Genomic DNA, 26,306 nt, shown 5'->3' with positions numbered 1-26,306 from the left:
GGAGGAGACAACTGATGGCAGATTTTCCGGGCAGCTGGTATCAGAGAAATAGAAAGCTATAGCCGAAATAGTTTTCTTGTGAGAAACTCCATAGATTACCAGAAGAAGACTTCTGTTTCTCTACAAAGACTGATGAAAAGACTATAGCAAGAATTGAGACTGTTTTAAACACCAAAGTTCCAAAGTTTTTTTTTTTTGTCTCTATGTTGTCATGTAAACAAGAAAATGGTTGGGTAGTGGGCGAGAAAAGAGTTGTTCTAGAGGTTTTATTCTGGTTTTCTTATTCTTGTAGTTTTTGTTAAAAAACTTTCTTTGTTCCTTTTAAGTTTTAAGCCTGTTTTGCTCTTGTTCTAATCCATACCTCACAGAAAGAAATAAGTAAGTTTTCTAGTGACCTTTTTAATTACTGCTTTAAAACCACGACATTTAGTTGGTGCATTGGCCGGGAAACTAAATTGGCAAATCTAAACCACTACACCATGAAAACATGCTCATGAATTTCATGTTATATGAAATTCAGTGTTTTTCTGGATCTTAGAGTTAAGTATCAGAAACAAGGGCACACACTCTCAGACTCCAACAAAACAAATACATAGTTATTTATATTTATATTATATTTATATCAATATATAAATATTTATATATTTATATTTATTATTTATAAAGTACGTTTACAATTTAATCGCACACATACCCTTTCATTAAAAAACTCCTTGCCTAACAGTAAAACAGAGGAGGTACTGGATTATATGTTTTTCTGTTGGGGTCAGAGGTACAGAAAATACGCCCTTACCTGTGGTGCCTGGCTCTGACACCCAAGAATTTAGCACTGAGTTTTGCACAACACCATGGAGGCAGCTTTTAAAGTTAAATAGAAAAAATTGGGAATGTGAGTGTGTAGGTTAGATAGAGTTTTCTTAAGTCACTGGGTGAGAAAGTTAGTTTAGGGTTTAAGCTATTTTAGAAAATAACAGACAAGATGGAAGACTTAGGGCATTGTCCCTTTCTCCTTCTTCTTCCTTCTTCATCTTCTTCTCCTAAGGGTTTTTGGGTAATAATGAGTGATTGGATAGAAAATGCTGCAGTGCAGCACACAGGTGTCAGGTCATTGGGTCACTAAGAAAAGTAACTTGTCATTTGATTATTGGACAAATAGACATATAAAGAACTTCAAAGAGGCTCTTTATTAGCTATTTTTCACTTCTCTATCTTAGTGTATGTAGCTCCTTGTACTCTGTATATATGTAATATAGATAAAGAAAGAATAATCAACCAAGTCCGAACACGAGAAAACAGCCTCTCTCTCATCAATCTCAGTCCTGGGGAAAGGAACCCAACCAACAGTCACATCCCAACATTTTGACACCCAACACGTGGCACTTTGGACTGGGAGCCCTTTTGAAGAAGACAGCAAAAAGCTGGAGAACTCCCCAGAGAGAGGGGAGAAAGGAGAAAGAAGAAATCAACCATGTCTGTGAGTGGATGAGAGTGGGAGAAAGCCAGAGCCAGATGCCTGTGGGCTGCGGGACAGACCACGGACAGAGGAGCCGAGATTGAAGCTGACCCTGAGGTCAGGTAAGCCGTCAAAATGGAACTGAAATATGAGAAACATTATGTCCAAACCTGAGAGGGAGGTTTTGACTCTCTTGGAAAATATGGTCAGGGAACACCCAATCCCTGTATCCATGGATGAGCTTAAAAGCCTATTATCCTGGATGTGGGCACAAGTTCCTAAGATGGATCCTTAGAAAATCTTTACCCCAAGCCTATGGGACAAGATAAACATGAAAATATGTGAAAAAGTTACTCTCAAGGATCAGGCAGCAGCTAAGCTCCTGCTGGCTTCCAGAGCAATCTATGAATTTATCTCCACTAAATGGGACTTTGAAACCCAGGCAGGGGACACTATGGATCCAAACACAGTACAGGAGACCCTGATGAATAAGCCAGAGAAGGCTGGGTCTGCCTCTTTCATTCCATGGAAATCAGGATGCCCCTGACTCAGAAAACAATGCCCTGAGTGTTGGAAATCCTTTCAAAGGATGAAACCACAGCGGTAAAAGTCAGGCAAGACACTATATCCCCTATAAACTCAGCAGAGAAGGGAGCCGAGGGCAGAACTACAGGGCATGCAGGCTCAGATAAACAGGAAGGCTCTTCCCAGCCAGCTGTGGAACTCATACAGACTGCAGAGTCCTTACAAGCCTCCCAAAACCTTATCTTGGCAAAGGGGATGGGTCAGCCTGAGGAAAATCCAGTGCAACAGCCACGGAGAGACTTGGGAGCAATTCCAAAACACAGGCTGCAATCTCATGCAGTTGACCCATCTCCCAAGCTGCCAAAAAGGGATTCTGATGTCTCAGAACCTTTGCAAACTTATCTGCGCCCTCTCGGAGCTGCGCCTGTGCCTGGGATGCTGCCAGAGGCAGAAGAGGGAAGGGAAAACCCCTTGGCTTTCTCGCCAGTGGCTGAGCCTTTGGGGGGTGGAGTGGATAAGGGAATGGACGACACTGTCCACCCTGGGGTGGCACGGGATGGTCCAGACCGCCCCGGAGCGGCACAGGACCCTGACGGGGATGGCAGCTCCTGTGTCCCACCAGCCAGGGGTGTGCTTTGAGCCACAGCTGCCAGTCAAAGTGATGTCAGCAGTGACGCGGGCACAGCCAGAGCCCTTTTCCCCACCTGTGCCACCTCCCTCTGGCCAGCCCTTGGCGGAGACATTCCTTCCAGCCTCTGCATCCCCCACTGACGATGGTGGAATTGCCCAGTACATCAGAGGCAGGTGTGGTCCCTTCCCTCCGTGCCCAGCCCAGCGCAGGGGGCAGACAGGTAGACCAGTGGAGCCGCGTCTTATGCCAGCTGGAGGAGCTGCAGCTGAGCAGAAGTATCAGCAAGCAGCAGCAGCTTTACAGCAGAAACTGCCCTGCAATACAGCTGTAGTACAAGAGCAGCAGCTTGAAGAAGCAACAGTTTCTCCACAACAAATAGCTTTGCTGGATGCTACAGAGTCAAAAAGCCTTTGACCACAGCCTTGCCAACACACAATTCCTTCAACCTACAAATCCTACAGCAGGCATGAACCCAGGGATACGGGACATGTCAACACAAAGTCCAGCATCCCTGGAACCGTTTCAACAAAACAACCAAGAGGCAAAGATCAAACAACAGGAAGAAGAAAGCTCACAAGCAGATAATTCGGACTTGTCATTTAAAGGTGCAAATGCTGCAGACATTATAGAAATCTCAGCTGGTCAAGGTGTCTCTATGAATACACCCCTGTCTTCTCAAGCTACAGGGTTTGGCACAACTACTCCAAGTGCCTGGTTTGGCCCTTCGTCCATGGGACAACCAATCAACTTCTCTTCTTCCTCAATCCCATTGGTCACATACCTGAAAGAGGTCCTTTGGAACCCCTTTTTTTCAGATGAAGGACTGTTTAAGGGACTTTCTTATGACTTCAGATGGCAACTTGACCTCTGTAAATAATCCCTATACCCCCTCAACCAGCGCCATCTCATGGTCAACAAGAAGTCCAGCCTCCTATTGGAGCGCCACCTATGGTGAATCCTTGTACTGTATCCTCCATACCATTCTCCATACCTTTTAATACAGGACTGCAAATTATCAACAGGATGGACACAACCTTCAGGCAAGAAGGAGGAACATTCTTGCAAGATGCAAGCAGAGTTCAGGTACCACATCCTCCAACACATGTTGTAAGATATGAATCCAATTTGACAAATTGGGCAAATATCAGGAAAAAAGCACGAAAGGAATGAAATTTTGACATGGCAGAAACAGAAACCATGGCACTGCCAGTGAGATATGACAGGCAAAATGCAAATCCTAGATGGGAGCCTTTGACTTATGATGTCATCAAAGACTTAACGCAAGCCATAAAAGACAATGGATTAAATTCTCCATATTTCAAGCAATTGTTGAGAGGCACATTCAACTTGGTACCTTCTGACTGTAGATATATTACCTCCATAATCCTAACAGACTTGCAATACATATTATGGGATGTGAAGTGGTGCAGAGCTCTCATACAACTGAGAAACATATGCTGGAGGCCCAAATGCAGCCCTGACATTGGCCCACCTAGCAGGAGATGACCCTCATGACAGACCTGAAGATCAGGTTGCAGATTTGTCTCAAGATGTAATTGCAGACATCAAAGAAGCAGCACGGAAAGCAATTCTGCAAATCCAGCCAGCTGGGACCCCAGATGGTATTTATACAAAAAAAAACAAGGTACCTTTGAACCCTTCACCTCATTCATCGATCATCTCACACAAGCAGTGGAAAGACAATAAAGTGATAAAGCAGCAAAACCACTCCGGATTCAAAGTCTCACTTTTGAAAATGCCAATGCAGAGTGCAAATGCATCATCAGCACCTTGCCTGATCCAAAGCCAGCCTTGCCTCAGATAATAAAAGCCTGCAGCGAGGTAAGCATGCCTCAGCACATCACAGCAATTGAAACAAATGTCTTGGCAGACAGAGTCAAAAAACTCCTTGAAGCACAAGATGAGAGACTCGCAAGAACTCTTGCAGCACTCAGTGTAATTCACCAACAAAGCAATTCTTCAGAAGTAATGGCAACAGAATTATACAAGAAGCCACGTTTCAAGTGTGGGAAACATGAACACATAGAAAAGAACTTCCCAGAGTCTTCAGGAAATGCAAAAGCACCAGGTCTTTGCCCAAGATGCAGAAGAGGAAGACATTATGCAAGTCAATGTCACTCTAAAATAGATGTGGATGGAAAACTCCTACTCCTTCTGGGAAACGGGAAGAAGAGCGCACAAGTAATGGTGGTGACCCAACAGTCCGCGACCCCTCAAGAAACACAATCTGTGGGGAACCCCAATCAAACCTCATCTGCAGAACCATCTGCAACTTCCCAAGCAACCCAGAACTGTTATCCCTAGGGGTGCAATATGAATTGGCAGCTTCCAAATTAATATACTTCATGAATGAAAATCATGTAGTGATTCCTACGGGGGTCACTGGAACATCATGTAAGAAGCAAGAAATTTTAATTATAGGCAAGGACAGTGTGGTGGATTGGAATTTAGGAAAAAAAGTGGAAAACACCCACATAAGTGACTCCTTTGAGAGAGGATGCTGGGAGTTTCTTCTCTGCTTGAGATCTGGCCAATAGCTGTCCATTTCTGAGAACTGACAGCATTTTTTACCACTGAAAAGTGAGATCACCTTTGTGAATACCACATTTTAAACCTAAGCCCGGGAGCTTCTGTCTCTCTTTCCAGCCTTGAAAGGTAACAGAACTCTAGTGCGGCTGTCCCACTCCTGCCCCCGCCCACCCCCCCCCCCCCCCCCACCCTTTGTGGCTTGGGTGGGGGGGGAACTGGGCCAAAGCCCAGCAACTTCTGGGTGGGGGACAGAGACTGACAGTCTTTCCCCAGCCACAGGCTGGGCCAGGATCTGCTGTGGCCCCCGGCCCTGGGCTGGGGCAGGCCAGGGCTGCTGACATCTTACCCCCAAGGCCCGCACAGATGTCTTCAGGCTGAAAAAGCGGCCAAAAGCTGTCTGCTGCTTTCCAGTGCTGCCAAGCTGAAATCCAACACCATGAATACCTGGCCTTGGCTTGGACCAAATTTTAACCCTTTCACTACCCAGATGAGACCTGCAGATTTAATCTCCTCTCCAGAGAAAGGAAAGCGAGAGCGATCAACGTGTAAAGAGACAACATGAACCATTAAAGTCAGTAAGAGAGAAGAATCAAGCCTCAGATGGAAGGAGAACAAAGAGATGCTTTGATAAGCTGAAATATTCTTTTAGTAGAGCCATGGAGATGGACAATAATGTTCTGAAAAACTCTTTTAGTTCACAAAAGAGTATTGGGGGGAATGAACAATTCAAACTGTAAATCTGAGCAAAGGTATCCATTGATGAAGCTATGCAGATAGTGAAGTAGCTGTCATCCCATGAGATGCTTGAACAGAGAGAGAGAGAAGTGAGAGTTGATGAAGACCCTTTGCCCCAAGGGAGAAAAGGAGAAAACCTCTGTTCCCAGAGATGATCACAGAGACAGATGAAGAGAACCTTTGAATAACGCATCCTTAATATAATACCCCTTGAGTTCATGGCCCATGGACACACCTCAGAGTGTGTGAAAATGGGAGGATGGCATGATGGCAGAGTTTTTTTTCCAGGCAGCTGCCAATCATGGGAATGAAAAGCCATGAGAAAACTGTTTTCTTGTGGAGAACTCTCCATGGAATGACAAGAGAAAATTCCTCTCCCACAGATACTGATGAAAAGACTATTGTATAGTTGGTACTGCTTTAACATCTCAGGTTTTGTCTCTACAGTGTCAGTTAGGAAAGGAAAAAAGTTAGATGGGGGGGGGGAGAAAAGGTTTCTGGAGGTTTTATTCTGGTTTCTTATTCCTTGTAGTTCTGTTAATAAACTTGCTTTATTCCTTTTAAGTTTTGAGCCTGTTTTGCCCTTCTCCTATTCCATATCTCACAGCAAGAGATGAATAAGTACCATGATGATTCTAGCTAGAGCTAAAACTGCCACAGACAGAAAGAGTACTCTAAGTCTCATTCTCTATCCATCAGTCATCTCAATGAACTGTAATGAGAAGTTAACAGTTTTGGCCCAGCCCTTGCATCCTCTATTGATCGTTCCAAACAATACACCAATAGCCAAGGCCATTGCTTTGCCATCAAACAGGACACAAAAATATAAGTGGATTTTTGATGGGGGTCATTGCAGCACTCACCACCTTGAGACTGACTTGAAAGTCAGACAATCTTGTCTGGGTAAACTGGTAACCCTTGACACAGAAGAAATTGAGTGTGCTCAAGAAACTGGTGAAGGAACAATTGCAGAAAGATCACATCAAGCCGACAAATAGTCCCTGGAATTCTCCAGTGTTTTGTCATCCATAAGAAAACCTCCAACTCATGGACATTGTTTCACTTCAGCTCGGACTGCCCAATCTCTCAATGATTCCGAGAGATTGATTGCTTGTGATCATTGATCTGAAGATTGTTTTTTCAACGTTCCACTTCATCCAAGAGATGCATTTTCCATCCTGAACATCAACGAACTGAAACCTTTGCAAAGATACCATTGAAAGGTCCTTCCTCAAGGACCGAAGAACAATCATCAATGATGAACTTGCACCACTCTTCGACCTACTGAGAAGAGAAAACAACATTAAATCTCCCAGAACCCTCATACCTGAGGCTCAAAAAGCCCTTGAGAAGGTCACTAAAGCCCTACAACAAAAACAAGCCCGTTGTTGTGCAATGTCACAACCATTTTACATGCAACTGTATGGTCTCATGTTTCAATGGGACACTTCAAAGAAGGATTCTTTGTTAATAATAAAATGAATTTTTTTCCTACAGGTCCCCCAGAAACAATTTTCACAATAGAAATGATAATACAAATTATATTTAAAGCAAGAATGAGACAGTTGACACTGGCAGGCAAAAAATTTGTAACAATTTATCTTCCTTTGAAAAGGGACATTTTAATTGGGCAATGCAAAAATCAGAGGCACTGCAAATTGCATTGCTGGCTAAGTCACAAGTTGTTGCAGTCAAAATTAAGCTTCAGAGAGAAGCCCATGTTGAATTAAGTGCCTTCAAAAACAACTTAGAAAGCTTAAGGATATAGTAATTTTGATATCTGCTGGTTTTACTTTTTATAAATATGTCCTGGGGTGACTTTATGATGCTTGTATCCCCAATTGCCTTATGTTACATATTAAGTTCTGCACCTTTAAGACGGGCTCTGAAAGCGAAGCGGGGAGAAGAAGAAGCACACAGTTTGTGTTGAGGAAAAATACTCACTCCCCTGCATCCTGCTCTTGGACTGTGTTGTCTGCAGCACAGACAGGCAGTGGGACAGAGCTCTCTTTTGCTTTTAGTTAGTTTTTAGATAGCTGAGACAGAGGAGTTCCCTTCTTTTTTTTTCTTTTTCTTGGATCTGTTCAAACCTCCTCTGGACTAAAAAAAAGCAGACAAACCCCGGGAGCTCATGCCTGTGGCCCACCAGGGCCTGGGCCTCGGCACTTTCCAGCGCCAGAAGGACTGATAAGAACCTGAGCGAGCCGAGCTACACCACATGAAAAGGACTTTTTCTGGATTTGCCATCTCATCAAACAGAGAGAGGTTTTATTGTTTAGTATTTTTCTATTTCTGTTAAATAAACATTTTTTTTCCACTTTTCCCCAAGGACATCCTTTTTCCTGAACCAGTTGGGGGAGGGGCCGCTTGAATTTGCTTTTCTGGGGGGACCCCCAATTGGAGGTTGTCTCCCAAATTTGCACTTAACCAGGACAAATAAAGTTATTGGTGCACAATGTGAGGCTTGAAAAAGTGGAAAAAACCTGTACAGATTACTAATTGTATTTTGGTTGTACTTACTCTGTATTGGGATAAAGCAGTCAGTAGCCATGTTGTTTGAATGCATAATGTCTCTCTGGGTGGAGACCTTCATGTGGTTCTGGTCCCTAGACGTTTTTGAGGTTTTAATACCTTTCTGGTCCCCAGGTTTATTTTCTTTTTGAGAGATAGTTCCAATATTGTCCCTAACACGTAGCTTTTACAATAGAGGGGCACAGATTAGAATAGCTATTGTGCTGGGCTCGGTGATAGTAATTTATAGGAAGTTCATAAAGGTACTGGAGTTAGTGCCAGGTATGTTTGGCTTACAGTTTCTTCGTCCGACCCTGCCTCCCAGTCTCAGTATCATGTTCTGGGGTTTATTTGTAATTGCACACAGTTTGTTAGAGGAGAAGCAGGGGATGAGGTTTTTCAGCCTTTCTTTTCCTTCTTATCCTTTGAATCTGTTATGCCCCTTTTTGAGAATATTCAGTTTCCCCTGAGTGTTAAGGATACCACTTTCCTGGTATTTCATCTGGTAAGCTTCCTCTATATGGTCTGCAACTTCTCTAGAGTGAGGGCTGAGATGTCCAGAGGAGCTGATGAGACCCCTGACCCAGGAGTAGACCCCGATGTGGAAAATTCTGAGTGGTGTGGAGAAGGGAAGAGAATGGGCCAGACCCTGAGGAAATTTTCTGAACCCCCAACCTGGGAATTTTCACATGAACAAATTCAGAACCAAGATGAAGTGGGGAAATATCTGGAAGTGAATTCCCATGATGATTCTAAGGAGAAAAAGATCATTGCAATAAGTTGGGCCCTGGCATATGCTTATTGCACACTGCTAGATACTGTAGGGCAGGGAGATAAATCAGCAGCTACCCCAGTCACTCAGGAGGCAGCTAAGCCAGCAGCTAAACTGGACAGTGAGCCTAAGCCAATGGTTGTTGCTCCTACCACAAGAGGCATGAAATTCAAAACCGAAACCAATTGGCCAGTGGATGATGATAATGGTGACACAAGGGAAGTACCCTCAAGACCAACAACTGACACAAAATCAGAAGGAGCTAGTATGCCCTTTTCCCTGAAGGACCTTGAGGCCTAAGAAAGGATTACAATTGTTGACCTGATGAATCTATAATTAGTTGGTTAGTCCGTCTGTGAGACACTGCAGGTGAGGCTACAGTTCTGGACGGTACTGAAGCAAGGCATTTGGGATCCCTGTCGCATGATCTGGTTATCGACCAAGGAATGATGAGGGGGACTGGCCCTTATAGTCTCTGGGAACAGGTCCTGGGAAGTGTGGCACAAAGATATCTGTGTGCAGACGATCTCTATATACAACAAACCCATTGGAAGACCATAGAATGAGGGATTCAATGCTTGAGAGAAATGGCAGTGGTAGAGATTGTCCTTTTGGATGACCTAAACAGTAGGAATCCAGACTTGGTACCATGTACATCTGTGATGTGGCAAAAACTTGTACAACTTGGGCCACAAGAATATGCTTCTGCTTTAGCAATAATGAAGCGGGATGACAAGGAGGAGACCGTGCTTGATATGGCGATAAAGTTCCGAGCATATGCAGATGCCGTGCATGGCCCCACACATGCAAGAATCGCAACTGTGGAAACACATCTGCAGAAATTAGAAGACAAGATGGAGGAGAACCTCAAGAAACTCAGGGAGGACCTTCTCCAAATCTCAGCAGTACAGACCAGGAGTCCTGGTACTCAACGCAGAAGTTCTCCAGATAGGGAGAGAAAGCTACGAGCTGAGCTGTGGTTCTTCCTGCGTGACTGTGGAGAAAACATTAAGAGATGGGATAGAAAATCTACTGCTGCTCTGGAAAAACAGATGCTTGAATTGGAAGACAGCAAGACTCAGAGAAGAAGTTCCATCAAAAATAAAGCTGCTCCTGTAGCCTGTAGCCAAACTAACGGGTATGATGATGATGACACTATGTCTGATCCCCTTGATTGAACCTCCAAGACAAATGCACAGAGAAAGAAGGATAACCAGGCTTAGAGGGGCCCTGCCTCTAGCCAGATAGAGGCTAGGGAAAGCCGTGGTTTTTTTGACTGTGAATTTGTTCGACTGGCATATCAGAACCACAAGAATATGAGGCCTTGGTTGACACTAGTGCACAGTGCACATTAATCCCATTAAGACATGTGGGGGAAGAATCTGTTTCTATTGCTGGTGTGACAGGGGGATCACAGGACTTGACTTTGGTGGAAGCTGATGTGAGCCTGACTGGAAATGAGTGGAAGAAATACCCTATTGCAACGGTGTTAGCGTTCAAGAACACACATACTCACAGAATGATTATATGTAGGTGCTTTTATTGAAGCGCATGGGAACTAGGGGTTTCAGCAATCCAAATCTAGCTCCGTCGTCTTTGTTCAAAGTGCAAATATTTATACAATTTCAGCTGTGGCAGTAATCACTATAACAACCTTATCAATATTGCTTCATTAACTTTATCAATATTGCTTCATTAGAGTTAGCTCATCCTTGTACGAACATGTACGAATCTTATCTCTGGGTATCTTAGAGACCCGAAGTACCAGTTCCCGTTACTATAAATATCTTAGCTTGCTAAACCATCCCTAATACCAAGCATTCTTGTGGCCTACTTTTACATGATTTTCAGAAACATTTAACCCCATAGTAACAATGGGTCCAGAGGCCCCATGCATTTTGGGCATAGACTTCCTCCAAAGCAGGACCATTTCAAGGACCCAAAGGGAATCAGGTGGGCATTTGGGATAGCAGCTGTAGAGACAGAGGGCATCAAGCAATTGAACACCTTGCCAGGACTATCAGAGAACCCATCTGCAGTAGGACTTCAGAAGGGGGAAGAGCAACAAGTACCAATTGCTACCTCGATGGTGCACCGCCAGCAGTATTGGACGAATCAAGATGCTGTAATCCCCATCCACAAGATGATCCGTGAGCTGGAGACCCAAGGGGTGGTCAGCAAAACCCACTCACCCTTCAACAGCCCTATTTAGCCTGTGTGCAAATCTGAAGGAGAATGGAGATTAACTGTGGACTATCATGCCTTGAATGAAGTGACTCCACCACTGAGCGCTGCTGTGCCAGACATGTTGGAGCTCCAGTACGAGCTGGAGTCCAAGGCAGCAAAGTGATACACCACTACTGACATTGCCAACACATTTTTCTCCATTCCTCTGGCAGCAGAATGCAGGCCTCAGTTTGCTTTCACCTGGAGGGGTGTGCAGTACACCTGGAACTGACTGCCCCAGGGGTGGAAGCACAGTCCCAACATCTGCCATGGCCTGATTCAGACTGCACTAGAAATGGTGAGGCTTTAGAACATCTGCAGTACATCGATGACATCATTGTGTGGGGGAAAGACGGCTGCAGAGATCCTTGAGAAAGGAGAGAAAATCATCCAGATTTTCCTGAAAGCCAGTTTCGCCATCAAGAAGAGCAAAGTTAAGAGACCTGATCAAGAGATCCAGTTCCTGGGAGTAAAGTGGCAAGATGGACAGTGTCAGATTCCCACCGATGTCATCAATACGATCATAGAAATGTGACTTTGTTTAGGGAAAATTTGGGAGAAAACCTCCAATGGGCCCCCCCCGGGAAGTAAACTCACATGGCTCTTTTCTCTCACTCTCTAACTGGTTCAGGAAGAGATTTCTCTGAGAGAAGTGGAAAAAACTTGTTTATTTAATAGGCACAGCACTACTTAGCACAAGAATGAACAATATCAGATTACAAAACTTTTCGCTGCTCTGAAAAGGTGACAAAATTCAGAGGGTCTCTTTCTTGTGGGTGTTCGCTCTGTTATCAGTCCCTCTGGTGCTGGAAAATTCTGCTGCCCAGGCTGGGTTCTCGGTAGTCCACGGGTGCAAGCTCTCTGTGCTCTCCCGAGTCCCCAGTTCAGAGCAGGTTTGATTAGTTTCAAAGAAAGGAAAAGAAAACAGTCTAGGAAGACTTCTCTGCTCTGGCTAGCTGGAAAAGCCGAGGAGATTTGTCCTTTGTTGTCTGTTTGTGCTGTAGTCAAAACTCCCAATGCGGCAGGAGCAAGTACAGTCTCTGATAACAGACTCGGTGCTTCTTTTTCACTCGCTTTTACTCTTAGATGAAATTTTAAGAATACAAAACCTATTTCTGGGTTAGGTGGATGAATGGGGTTACAATTTAACATCATAATCAACCCAGGAAACAATGTCTCCACCAACCAGCAAGAAGGAAACACAAGCTTTCTTAGGTGCCATCGGTTTTTGGAAAATGCATATTCCTGAGCACAGCCAGATCATGAGTCCTCTGTACCTGGTTACCTGCAAAAAGAACAATTTCCAGTGCAGCCCTGAACAGCGGCAAGCCTTTGCTCAGATCAAACAGGAGATTGCTCATGCGGTAGCCCTTGGCCCAGTCAGGACAGGACCAGAAGTGAAGAACCTGCTCTGCTCTGCAGCCAGGAGCCATGGTCTGTTCTAGAGCCTTTGGCAGAAGGTGCCTGGTGAGACTTGAGGCCGACCACTGGGATTTTAGAGGTGAAGCCACAGAGGGTTTGAAGCCAACTACACCCCAACAGAAGGAAATCTTGGCAGCCTATGAAGGAGTCAAAGCTGCCTCAGAGGTAATAAGCAACGAAGCACAACTCCTCCTGGCACCCCGACTACCGGTGCTAGGATGGATGTTCAAAGCAAAGGTTCCCTCTATCCACCATGCCACCAATGCCACATGGAGCAAGTGGATTTCCCTCATCAGACAGCATGCCCATATTGGAAAACTGAATCGCCCTGGAATTTTGGAAATAATTACAAACTGCCCGGAAGGTGAAAACTTTGGTCTCACTGACAAAGACGAGCAAGCACAAGTGACACGTGCTGAAGAAGCTCCACCATTCAACCAACTTCCAGCAGAAGAAATACGCTATGCTCTTTTCACTGATGGTTCCTGTTGCATCATAGGGATGAACCGGAAGTGGAAAGCAGCCGTATGGAGTCCCACATGACAGGTTGCAGAAGGTACTGAAGGAGAAGGTGGATCAAGCCAACTTGCTGCACTCAAAGCTGTTCAATTGGTCCTGGACATTGCTGAAAGAAAGACATGGCCGAAGCTCTACCTCTACATGGATTCATGGATGGTAGCCAATGCTTTGTGAGGATGGCTGGAGAAGTGGAAAAAGGCTAATTGGCAATGCAGAGAAAAACCAATTGGGGCTCCTGATGAGTGGAAAGACATCGCCACCAGGGTAGAGAAACTGTCTGGGAGGGTCCGTCATGTAGATGTCCATGTGCCCAAGAGTAGGGCTAATGAAGAGCACCGAAACAATGAACAGGTGGATCAGGCTGCAAAGATAGAGGTGTCAAAGATAGATTGGCAACACAAGGGAGATTTATTCCTAGCTCAATGGGCTCATGATGCCTCAGGTCATCAGGGTAGAGATGCCACCTATAAGTGGGCACGAGACCGAGGGATGGCTTTAACCATGGACAGTATTTCTCAGGTTATCCATGACTGTGAGACGTGTGCAACGATCAAACAGGCCAAGTGGTTGAAACCCCTATGGTATGGTGGGCAGTGGTCCAAATATAGGTATGGGGAGGCCTGGCGGATTGACTATATCACCCTTCCCTAAATCCACCAAGGCAAGCACCATGTGCTCACAATGGCAGAAGCCACCACTGGATGGTTTGTAACCTACCCTGTGCCTCATGCCACTGCCCAGAACAACATCCTGGGTCTTGAAAAGCAGGTCCTTTGGAGGCATGGTACCCCTGAGAGGATTGAGTCAGACAATGGGACTTATTTCAAGAATAGCCTTATAAATACCTGGGCTAGGGAACACAGCATTACGTGGGTGTACCATATCCCCTACCATGCACCAGCTGCTGGGAAAGTAGAGAGGTACAATGGACTACTAAAAACCACCTTTAAAGCATTGGGTGGGGGATATTTCAAAAATTTGGAGCAGTATCTAACAAAGGCCACCTGGATAGTTAACACCCAAGGCTCCACCAACTGAGCAGGCCCTGCCCAATCTGAGCCCCTGCATACAGTACACAAAGTCCCAGTGGTACATATCAGAGGTTTTTTAGGAAAGACAGTTTGGATCAATTCTTCTTCGAGTACAGACAAACCCATTTGTGGGGTTGTCTTTGCTCAGGGACCTGGTTGCACATGGTGGATAATGCAAAAAGATATAATGTGGATGCTAAATGCAAATAGCAAGCAGGGAACAGAGCTGGTTTGAAACTAAGTCACACAGGCTTCTCACTCTGGCCTGAGAAAGCATGAGAAAGAATGTAAACAGTCCTTGGTAAAGGACTACAATATTTCCAGGTATTGTTTAGGAAACAGTCAAGGGGTGGTGTTCCACTTAACCAATGATGGTGATGTGTTTACCAATGAGAGTTTTACCTCTCAGATCTTCTCAAACATGTCTATAAAAGAAGATCAAGAATAATAAACTTTGCTCTCTTGGACAATGCAGCCAAAGGAGTCAGTGTTGTACTTTTCGACGTTCCTAATATAGTGCGACGATGGGATAACATGATGTGTACCTCAGGGAGATCTGATTGTTGGGTGAGAAGCATGAGTAAATATTGTGGACCTGATTTTCTCTGAGCCTGAGAGAATTACAGCCTGTCAGTGGCAGATCTGTTCCCAAGCGAAAGTTTCTTGGGAGATCTCTTGCTCAAGGACAACATTTGTAAACCATCTTACTTTCTCAAAACAGTTCTGTATAACTGCAGATAGTGTGTTTTTCTCTTGTCCCACCAATGGGACAAGAGGTGGTGTTCTCTTGACCAATCATGTTAAACCTGTAGCATAAGACCCTATAAAAGCTGAAAAGTTCAGAGAATAAAGGCCTTTTCCTAGCAACTCGTTCTAGTGTATACTATGAATCCACACTTGTACATCGTGTCCAACAGTGACAAAATATCACTGCTGAATATCACTGCCCTTGTCTGTGTATAATGTATGTGTTTGTAGAATTAGAATAAATATTCATTTTGGTAATAAGTTGACGATATGGGGATAAGAGGTGGAATGTCCTGGGGTGACTTTATGATGCTTGTATCCCCAATTGCCTTATGTTTATGTTGCATATTAAATTTTGCAACTTTAAGACGGGCTCTGAAAGCGAAGCAGGGAGAAGAAGAAGCACACAGTTTGTGTTGAGGAAAAATACTCACTCCCCTGCATCCTGCTCCTGGACTGTGTTGTCTGCAGCACAGACAGCGGGACAGAGCTCTCTTTTGCTTTTAGTTAGTTTTTAGACAGCTGAGGCAGAGAAGTTCCCTTCTTTTTTTTTCTTTTTCTTGGATCTGTTCAAACCTCCTCTGGACTAAAAAAAAGCAGACAAACCCCGGGAGCTCATGCCTGTGGCCCACCAGGGCCTGGGCCTCGGCACTTTCCAGTGCCGGAAGGACTGATAAGAGCCTGAACAAGCCAAGCTACAATATAGGAAAAGGACTTTTTCTGGACTTGCCATCTCATCAAACAGTGAGAGGTTTTATTGTTTAGTATTTTTCTATTTCTGTTAAATAAACATTTTTTTCCACTTTTCCCCAAGGACATCCTTTTTCCTGAACCAGTTGGGGGAGGGGCCGCTTGAATTTGCTTTTCTGGGCGGACCCCCAATTGGAGGTTCTCTCCCAAATTTGCCGTAAATCATCATAACAAATGATGATTGTCACCATATTAAAAAGTTCAAAAGTTTACTTTGTTTCCGTTTTGTTGTTGATGGCTGAATATTTTGAAAATATTATCTTCTTTATACATTTGCTGCTGATGTGTCACTGTATGATATAACTTGGTGGATTTTATATAAGTATTGAGTAAAAGGTATTATTACTGTAAATATAGCCAGCTTCTCATGTGTTCTATTATTTTTATTCTCTAACTGCAAAATGCATTTCATTAAACAAATTGCATAGCTAACCCTGCGCAGGTTTCATTCTTTAACCTTTTCCTTTGTTTGAACAAGTTTGCTATGGGTTTAATCCAATGCAGTTTTATGGTTTTTCAATACTCCCCAAGTTATGCTTTAAAGAAACCCAAATAATGGATATCTGATTAAATTCTAATTGTTAAGATTTTTGTTTAGAAAAGTTAGGGACATCCTTCCAGTTTCAAGCCTAGGCCCTAGCCAGGTCTTGACTTTACCTGGATGGAAAATTTACCAACAGACCCAGATGTTTTCTGCATCAAAACAATATTCAAGTTGGTTTGGCTTGACAGTTTTACCTGATTAATATAGCAGATGGATCTACCTTTAAAGTGAACTTGGAGAATTGTTATCCGGACATAATTTTCCAATTTGTCACTGATTTGAAGTTTATCAGCTGTTGCAGACTCTGGGATGATAGTACATTTAGTATGTTTAGTAATAAATGTTCTTATAATTTTGCATATTTTATCAATTATGTATCTGTCACAATCCACAAGGTGGGATTCGTGATGTGGTTCTTTTAGTCAGTCTTAGAGTACAAAAGATTATCAGCAAACCAAAGACTTAAACAGCAAAAAACACTTTATTGAGTGCTCACCAACACTAATACGCAATAGAGGGAAAAGAGGAGAAAGCAAAGCATAAGAAAAAGAGAGTAAGGGGGTTATAGCTACCACTGTCGAAGTCCACTCAGCCATCAAACGATGCAGTCTTCTGTCCGTTGGGGAGATCTCAAAGAAAGGTAAGTTTGGGGTATAATTTTAGTCTTTTGCAAAGCGAGCGGCACAGGGCCAAAAACAGGAGATTGATGATCATTGTGATAAATTCCATTGCGTGGGGGGCAGGTGTAGGGTACAGAGCAAACCATGTCTTGCAAGTCTTTGCTCACCAGCAGGAACGAGGGCAATGTGTCGTGGAAAACCCGTTGCACAGGGTACCACGCACAAGTCTTTGCTCGCCAGCAGGAACGAGGGCAGTGTACCATGCAACCACCTGCAAACAATCACTTAGCAAACATCCACCTCAACTAGGCCCAAACCCCTAAACCAAGTCCCTTGTGATATTCAGGGTCTCAGTCTCTGTCCTTGAGACGGTTGTGAGACAGATGAGAGAATCTTCAGACCGTCTCTTACAGTATCTTATTAACAAATTCCTAATTTCTTTAAGTTTTTTATTTGCTACGTGTATTGTTTTGCTTTAATGGTTTTTCATGTTTGTAACGAAAAGATGGGTATCTCATTTTTAAAAACAAAATAGGGGGGGGAGGCAGAGGCTACACCTCAAAAGCATAAAAACTATATATTTTAAATTTTCTAAACAGTTCTTTTGCAGAACCAACTCTGCTAATTATCAGACATTTTTCTAACAATGCTCAGGTGAAATTAAAGGAAAATCCTTTGGTTCTGATCAAAAATCCAGAAACAGGACAGACTGAAAGTCCATTTCAATTAATAACCTGGGGCAAAAGGTATGCTTTTGTTTCCACAGGTTCAAGGCAGAAGTGGCTTCCCAGCGAAGAGCGTGAAACCTTATCAACTGCAGAAACAAGCAGATGGCCCCAGGAGCAGAGAAGCGAGCACACAGACATGAACTGCATCGAGATCACAGTTGACGGCGAACAGCTTTTATGCCACATGCAAAAGCAGTCAACTTTGGGTTTCATGTAAAAGGTGGGGGAAATTGTTAGTATTATAACTCCTTGTTTGTAAAAGTGTGGGGTGAATCATGTCAAGATTTAGAATCTTGCACAAGAGATAAGGCCATTGAACATGAAACTAAATCGGGTATTACCCTTGTGCCTTATCACTTTGTTGATTGCTTTAGGGGATGCGATCTTGCCTGCGAGTCAACCTAAAGAAAATGTTTGGGTGACTCTGGCCAATGCATCAGGCCTAGACACCATCTGCTTGACTTACTCAAGTCCAGAAAAACCATCCTCAACTTGTTTGGTGGGCTTGCCAGTGAGTGAATGACCAATTCCAAAAAATATCCCTCCAAAACTTTCACAATTCATTCTAAATCCCACTGATGGATGGGGCCTCTGGACTAAGTTCTTCCCTGAGGCACCCTATGAGCCCCAAGAATCGGAAATCCTCGGCTCAGCAAGAATGGATTTTTGCATAATATTCAATTTTCCTGTGCCAAAACAAAACAAAGACAAAATTACAGATGTCACTCCAAATCATGCTTTATACAAGGAGGCCACATCTTGGTGTAATTTCACTTCAGTCTTAGTCACACCACCCAACCATGTTCCATTGCAATTGCCAAAAGGGGATTTTCTCATTTGTGGAGATAGAGTTTGGCCCGCCATTCCATCAAATGTTAATGGTGGTCCATGTAGCATTGGAAAACTCTCTCTGCTGACACCCAACATAAAAATGATAAAAGAGCGAAGTCACAGAGCAAAGAGGTTTGTTGATCAGTACACACCTGATTGCAATGATGAGTTTTACTCATGGAATTTTGGATGGAGATTCATAGCAGCTCTCCTTTTGCCTCAAGTAGCTTCAGCAGAAGCCTTGAAGCAATTGCACAGATTATGCTGCTGGTTAAGCAAGCAATCTCATTCCACCTCTCTCGCTTTGAGTAATTTGTTAACTGATGTTCAGTGCTTGAGACACGCCACTCTGCAAAACAGAGCATACAACAGTTGAAAGAGGAAATGGCCAAAATTGGAGTTGAAAAAGGGGTCATGGTTAGATGGTCTGTTTAAATGGTATGTTTGGATGGTTGAACTTTGCACCATTGTGGAGGGAACTTACAAGGATGGGTATATTCATATTGATTGTTATTGTAATCCTCCTGGTGTTTGTACCCTGTCTACTTTATTTGATCCGACAGATGATAGACAAGGCTGCTAAGGAAGTGCCCTTGGTTTAAACAGGAGGGGGAGATGCTCGGGTCAGAAGTACAGAAAGTGTGCACTAATCTGTGGTGTCTGTCTCTGACACCCAAGAGAGCACTGAGTTTAACATAACACCATGGCAACAGCTTTTAAAGTTAAGTAGAAAAACTGGGAATGTGAGTATGTAGGTTAGATAGAGTTTTCTTAAGTCACTGGGTGAGAAAGAGTTTAAGGTTTAAGCTATTTTAGAAAACAATAGACAAGATGGAGGACTTAGGGCATTGTCCCTTTCTCCTTCTTCTTCTTTCTTCATCTTCTTCTAAGGGTTTTTTGGGCAATAATGAGTGATCGAATAGAAGATGCCGCAGTGCAGCACACAGGTGTTGGGTCATTGGGTCACTAAGAAAAATAATTTACTTGTCATTTGATTATTGGACAAATAGACATATAAAGAACCTCGAAGAGGCTCTTTGTTAGCCATTTTGCACCTCTCTATCTTAGTGTATGTAGCTCCTTGTACTCTGTATATATGTAATATAGATAGGGAAAGAATAAACAACCAAGTCCGAACATGAGAAAACAGCCTGTCTCTCGTCAATCTCATTCCTGGGGAAAAGAACCCAACCACCAGTGTCACATCCCAACATTTTTCTATGCACAGCTGGATAACAGTTGTTTTCAGTTATATTGCAAATAAAGTCACATTTCAGTGTGCAGAGATGTCATGCTGACCACAATAACTAGAAAGCCACTTTATCTAAGCAAGACTCCTGGTCCAGGGAAAACTGGGTCCTCAAGGGGCCATGGGGGTAATCCCCTTTATACCAGATTTATTCCATCCCTCCAGTGGTGTCTAGGTTTGAAAGACAGGTGTCTGCCAAGGAAGGTGGAAACCTCCCTTGGAATGGAAAATGTAACCCCCCTTCCCTCCAAATTATTATAACTTTGAGATTAAGGGGCTTTCAGGCAAAGATATGGGAAAAGGAATAACAGTTCTTTACCAGTATGTATATATATGTCAGGAAAATCCACAAATGCCAGAGGTTTATGTCCAAAAAAGGAGACAGATGAGTTCTTCAACTTTATTCAAATAAAGGGAGAGAGTCCACCAGGGCACACGCCTGTGGGGTTTTCCCACTCTCGGGGTTTCAGAGGTCACAGCCTCCTTTTATCCTAAACTCCTTGCCACATGTTGCCCTCTTCCTTTCCTCATTGGCTGAGGTACTAAGAAGGGACAGAGTTCCTGAACTGCCTTCCACATATTCCCCTCTTGAACCTACTATTTTACCCCAAAGTTCAGAAATTCAGCCTTGTGCAGACCCTTGTCTGTTTCAGGAGTCAAGCTGTCTGGGCCCAGTAACAAACCTCCTGCCCAAAGTCAGTAGAAACATTAAGACCCATTTCAAAGATGTTAACACCCATACATTCACCCATCAAATTATTTGTAAAGACATTAGCACACATCTTTCCTCTCAATCCCTCCTCTTCCTATTTCTCAATTTGTCTTCACAAACCCTAGTTATTATTATCTGAACCCTTTTTAACAACCCAGAACATTTGAAACACCGCCTCCTGATTTTTCTAAGTCTTGTCTCTGCACCAGGTATGCCAAGTAAATACAGTTATAATTAGCCCATTAATCACTAGAGGTCCTTGTCCATGGCTACTGATAGTTGAGGTTTCCCATCCTTTTCTTCCAGTTGAGAAGTCAAAATCTCCAGGGCTTTAGAGACCTTGACCCGAGTGTGATCGGTCCATGCGTGTTCAGCTGTCCCAACTGCTGTTCCAGTGATCCTGGCTGGATGTTATGAACAGCAAAGTCCAAAGGCAGCGTCTGTGCGAACTGGCCTTCTTGTCAAAGAGATTGCACAAGACAGTATCCTGGCCACATACTGGTTTAAATATACATCTTCACCTCCCTGCCACAATGAAAATTAACAGGGTAAGAATCCCAAACAATTCAAAGGGGAATAATTGAATATTCCTTCGGGTTTGGCTCTTGTTGTGAATTCATGTTGTAAATATTGGCTTTTCACAATTATTCTGATATATACTATATGCTTTCGCTATATTCTTTTCTCTCTTAGCAAGTTATAGGCTTAGATAGGAATTCTGAATGGTAAGGATATGCTTCATCTGGACAAGGCAAGATAACTCCAACAGGCAAGACAATGGGAGGACCAAGCTTTCCAACAGAAGGACAGTGGAAAACAGGCTATTATCAGCAGCAGGAAATGGAGAGCAAACTGTTATCAAAAAGCTGGTACCAGTACGTTGGCAGGGGGGAAAGATATGAAGCCCAGCTGCCCTCAAAGGAAGGATGAGGGGCCCGGACTGTTATCAACACTGACCATTTGCAGAAGAAAGGAAACCAAACTCCAAAATAATGCTGACCAGCTAGAATAATGATGACCAGCAAAAAAAAAATAAAAAAAAAATGCTGACCAGCAGAAAATAAAACTGTGCAAAAGCATGTTCTAAGAAGGCGGAACCAGGGAGGGGACATGCTTTGAATATGCATTAACCCCTCACAGCAGGATGGGATAAAAAGGGTATTCCCAAGATACCAGGTGTGCTCTTGGCAGCGCGCCAAGGCACCCGGCCGTAACTCTTTGCTTTATTTTATGTCTCTTATTGTCTTTATTAAACTTTTTAAAAATTTTACAGGAGTGAACTTCGTTTTTCACACTCTTATTCTTGCCAAAGCTAATGGCAAAAGCCATACGCATGGCATCTTAAGTTTCTGTCACCAGCTTCAAAGGGTGCTTCTTTATTCCTCCATTCATCCTTTCTACTTGACCTGAATTCTCAGGGTGCCAGGGGGTATGGAGGTCCCACTGAATTTCTCAAAGCAGCCATAATCTCTTGAAGGATCCTCCTTGTTATAGATGATAAAATAATATTGGCTTTTGTATTCATAGATTAGCTTTTTGCATCACAAGTATTTTGATATAGTACAACTTATACTTACTTTTAACTGCTTTGTATAATCTTTCAGTTTATGTATGCACTGTATAGTCCATATGAATAGTAGTGTAATAAATATGTCGTAGGCCTTAGCAAAATGTTAAAATAGAGATTACAATAGTTATATGTAACTAACTCAGAGAATGGTGTAAAGCAATTATTCTGTTTCTTATATCTGCAGACTGGCCTCTCCAAGTGATAACAGTGACAAGAAACAGAGCATAAGCATCCGGGAAGGATTTATCAACTCTATTGTCACTATCAGGGAGTGTGAGCCAACAGGATAAAACTACAGGAAGAAATAAAATATAGGGACCTAATTTACAGAATGTCCTGCAGACAAGTCAGAGGTTAAAACCAAACAAGAGAGTTCCTAGAACATCAAAAATTCAAATGAATGTTTGAATAATGTATAAGCTAATGAATATGCATGTAACCCCAGCAATGTAACATATATAGCAAACATTATTTTAAGCTACATCCGTGCTCTTTGGCCGGTCGCCAAAAGCACCCCAGCACTGGATTGTTTGTCCTTCTTTTATCCTTTATTAAACCTTTAAAAATTCTAAAGAGTGAACTCAGTTTTTCATACCCTGTAAAATGAGTTTCCCCATCCAAGTCCACTGCCTTCCCAATCCCATATTCAGAAATTTGTTAACTGATCAAATAGTTGCTGAAGTAACTAGAAACTTCTCTGGCCACTCTGCCAGCCAGCATACCACTACCAGAGGATATCTAAGGCCTCTTGCCCAGGGCATCTCATCAAAATACACCGGACATCTCTGGAAAGGATGTATAGCCCAAGGTCACTCCCCTGCCTTGCAATCTCCTCTGTAGTCTGGCTATTAACTTTAGCGAGGCACCCCTCAATAGTTTGCATTGCTAAAACAAAAAGACTCAAGTCAGTACATCTTGAAGAATGTCTCTGCCAATCCTCAAGAGTCCCAACAACTCTCCCCATGAAGCTGTCCCAATATTTGCAGGGTTAGAGCTCCTAGCATCCAGTGTTCACTGTCCTTTGTAAATCAATGCTCACCTCTTTCCTCTGCCCCACCACCTTTAATTATCTCCAACTCTTCTGGTGGAAAAGACAGCACCACCACCACCACCACTTCCCCCCTCCCCCTGGCAACAGCTGAGCCACAGGGAGCAAAGGGAGGATCCCAGAGACCTCTGGCAGAAGTGCTGCTCTCTGAACATCTCCACTGACCAGTTGATTACCTATTGTGTCTTCTGAGCACTCTGCCTTGATGTCCTTGAACATCTTTTATTTCTACCTCTTTTGGTAAGTTCACCACCTCCAACAAGTGAGAAATTGAGCTCACATGAGCGAATGTTTTTCCCTGCAAGTTAACAAACCTCTCCTCCCAGCTTTCCAAACTCACCTACCACTCCAAATGCATACTTGGAATCTGTAAATACTCACTACCTTTCCTTGATACACTTTGACAGTTTTTATTAAGGCATACAGATCTATGGTTTGTGCTGATGATGTGCATGGTAGCCTTGCAATTCCCTTCCTTTTACTATAGTATATCAGATAACTTGTTTTCCTCCTACTATCCTTGAAGATCCATTAATAAACATCTTTTCCCCATTTGGCAGAGGGGTTCTGCAAACCTTCCCTAGCTCAAGTCTAGGGATTTATTACCTGGATGCAGTCACAAGCCTCCTTTAAGGCTCCTTTTCAAACAGAGAAATTACTAATTAGGAATCATCAAGAAATGCTTTGACTAAAAGAGGGGGTGTTGCTGGTGGAGATGAATAGGTCACATGAACACAGCTCGAGGTGTGGTGAAAGGAAGAGAGAGTTTACTTCTTCTCCCAGGATTGATAGATTTCTGACCACGGCCAGGGATTGGATGGTCAGGATAACACTTTCCCAACCGCACTGGCCGTGAGAGATGTCCATCACAAGACGTGTATCAGAAAGAATGTACACATCTCTATGTTTACAGTTACTGTCCTGGGAAAGTCTTTAGAAAACTATGTCAGCAAGAGCAGAAGCTGAGTTTTCAGGGCGACATCTCACCCTTTTTAGTTTTAACAAAAAGAAAAAGAAAAAAAAAATGAACAAAGAAGCTAGCAACATTATAAACAATCAAAAGGAAAAATAATAGAAAAATACAATACTCCATACAATCAGAAGGCTATAATTTCAGGGTGATTTCTCACCCTTTCGTTATTACAAAAAAAAACCCAAAAAAATAAAAGTGAAAACATCAACACCTGCTCGTGGATGGCTCTCAATTTGTTCACGGAGGCAGAATACATGGCCAAATTGAAAGGTGCCTGGGAAAACTTCTGAAATGCCATGACAGCAGCCCGTAATTCCACCAATTGGGCTGATCCAGCCTCATGACTCTCCAAAACCAGCCACTCAGATCCATCCTTCCAGGTAGCAATGGCCTTTCCAGTCCTCCCCGAACCGTCAGTAAAGACAGTGGGTCTTTGCACAGGCTCTGTATGGGTCACAAAGAAAGTTCAGTGAAGTTTGCCACTTTCTGTGGCTGACAGGGCAGGAAAAACCCCTTCCAAGACATGCAAGGGATTGGACCACTCATCATTTCATTGGCCAATGATACCTGTGGAATGCAAATCTGGAGTGGTAATGAAAAAGCAGCGACAGCAATGGAAAGATCAATGTGATAAACTTGACTAGCAGAAACTGCTTGCAGAACCTCCTCCAGCACCTACTGTGCCTCTGGGGTCAGTGTCGGAGGTGACTTTAAATCAGAGTCCCCCTTTAATAGACCAAACAAGGGAGACAGTTGTGTCGTGGTCAGTCCCATATAGGGATGCAACCATGTAAAAATCCATCAATATCTGGACACCATTCATTCAGTGTCTGCACTGAATGCAAAAAATTGCACCTCCTGATGTGGGACTGTTCGTCCCAAAAATTATTTTGACCCTCAAATAATTTCAGGGAGGTTATTTCTGGAGTCACTTGCAGCCCATGAGAAGGCAAGGCAGGGAACAGCTGAGGCTGTATCCGCTACAATTCATCCTGGATGGGCGTAGCCACCAGGATGTCATCCATATAAGGATAGAGACGAGCAGCAGGAAACTGCTCGCAAACTCCAGAGAGGGCTAGAGCCCCATATCATCGGCAAATGCCGGCAAATTTTCACAAGCCTCACGGCAAAATCTCCATTGATGTCTCTGTGTGGGCTCAGCATTAACGATAGCTGGCACCAGAAAGGCAAATTTTCATCTGTCATTGGGATGCAAAGGAATTGTAAAGAAACAATCCTTCAGATCCACAATGAGGACTAGCCAATCAGCAGGAAGCATGGCAGGTGAAGGCATGCTAGCCTGCAACATCCCCATGCTTTCCATCATAGCATTAACTTTCTGGAGGTATTGTAGCAACCTCCATTTCCCGGACTTCTTCTTGATACAGAAAACAGGAATGTCCCAGGGACCGGTCGAAGCTCCAGATCACCGTAATCCAACTGCTCCTGCATCAAGTCATGGAGGGTGTCTAGTCTATCATGAGAAAGGACAACAGAATCTGCTGAACAAAGAGTCAGTCTCAAGTTCTTCTTTGCGTAGAATGTGTCAGCATCGGGTCCAAGGGTCACTCCGGGGGCCTGTCAGCAAACCTGACAATCGTGATGTTTGTGCCAGTGTCAAAAACCCACAGAAGCTAATCTCTGACAGCATCTCACCAAGGATGGACAGGGTGCAGACCCATTCAGGATGATCCCTGGCTGTCAGAACAGCAGTCCATGAACCCAGGGAGGTCCAGGGAATCTGTAGCCACCACCTCCCTGCAGCTGGTTCTCAGCTCTGCGAACACAAGACTTAAAAGGCACAAGGTGAGCAAATCTGGGTCCCGCAGGGATAGGAACAGAAGGGGTGAGCGTGGAACCCATGGCAGAAATGCACCCCAGGAATTCCAAATCAACGTCCCCTAGGTAAGCAATGATGCCCTGAGCAGTGGTATTCAACCACGCCAACAGAAGAGCACTCATGCCCTCACCCACCGGACCAAAGCATTCGGAAGCACATGGAATGCCTGATACGCTCAGCTGCACCGTCATCTGACAGGATGACAAAGTCCACAGGCCAGCCGAACAGGCTCCAGCAGCCTGGGACCCTTGGCCCGTGAAGGCCACCGGCTTCCCCACCTCGGCAGCACCACCCGAGCCAATGGTAACCAGTGCAAGAC

The sequence above is a fragment of the Poecile atricapillus genome, chromosome W (genome assembly GCF_030490865.1).
Source record: "Poecile atricapillus isolate bPoeAtr1 chromosome W, bPoeAtr1.hap1, whole genome shotgun sequence".
In the NCBI taxonomy this organism is placed as follows: Eukaryota; Metazoa; Chordata; class Aves; order Passeriformes; family Paridae; genus Poecile; species Poecile atricapillus.
Note: the sequence above shows the minus strand (reverse complement) of the source record.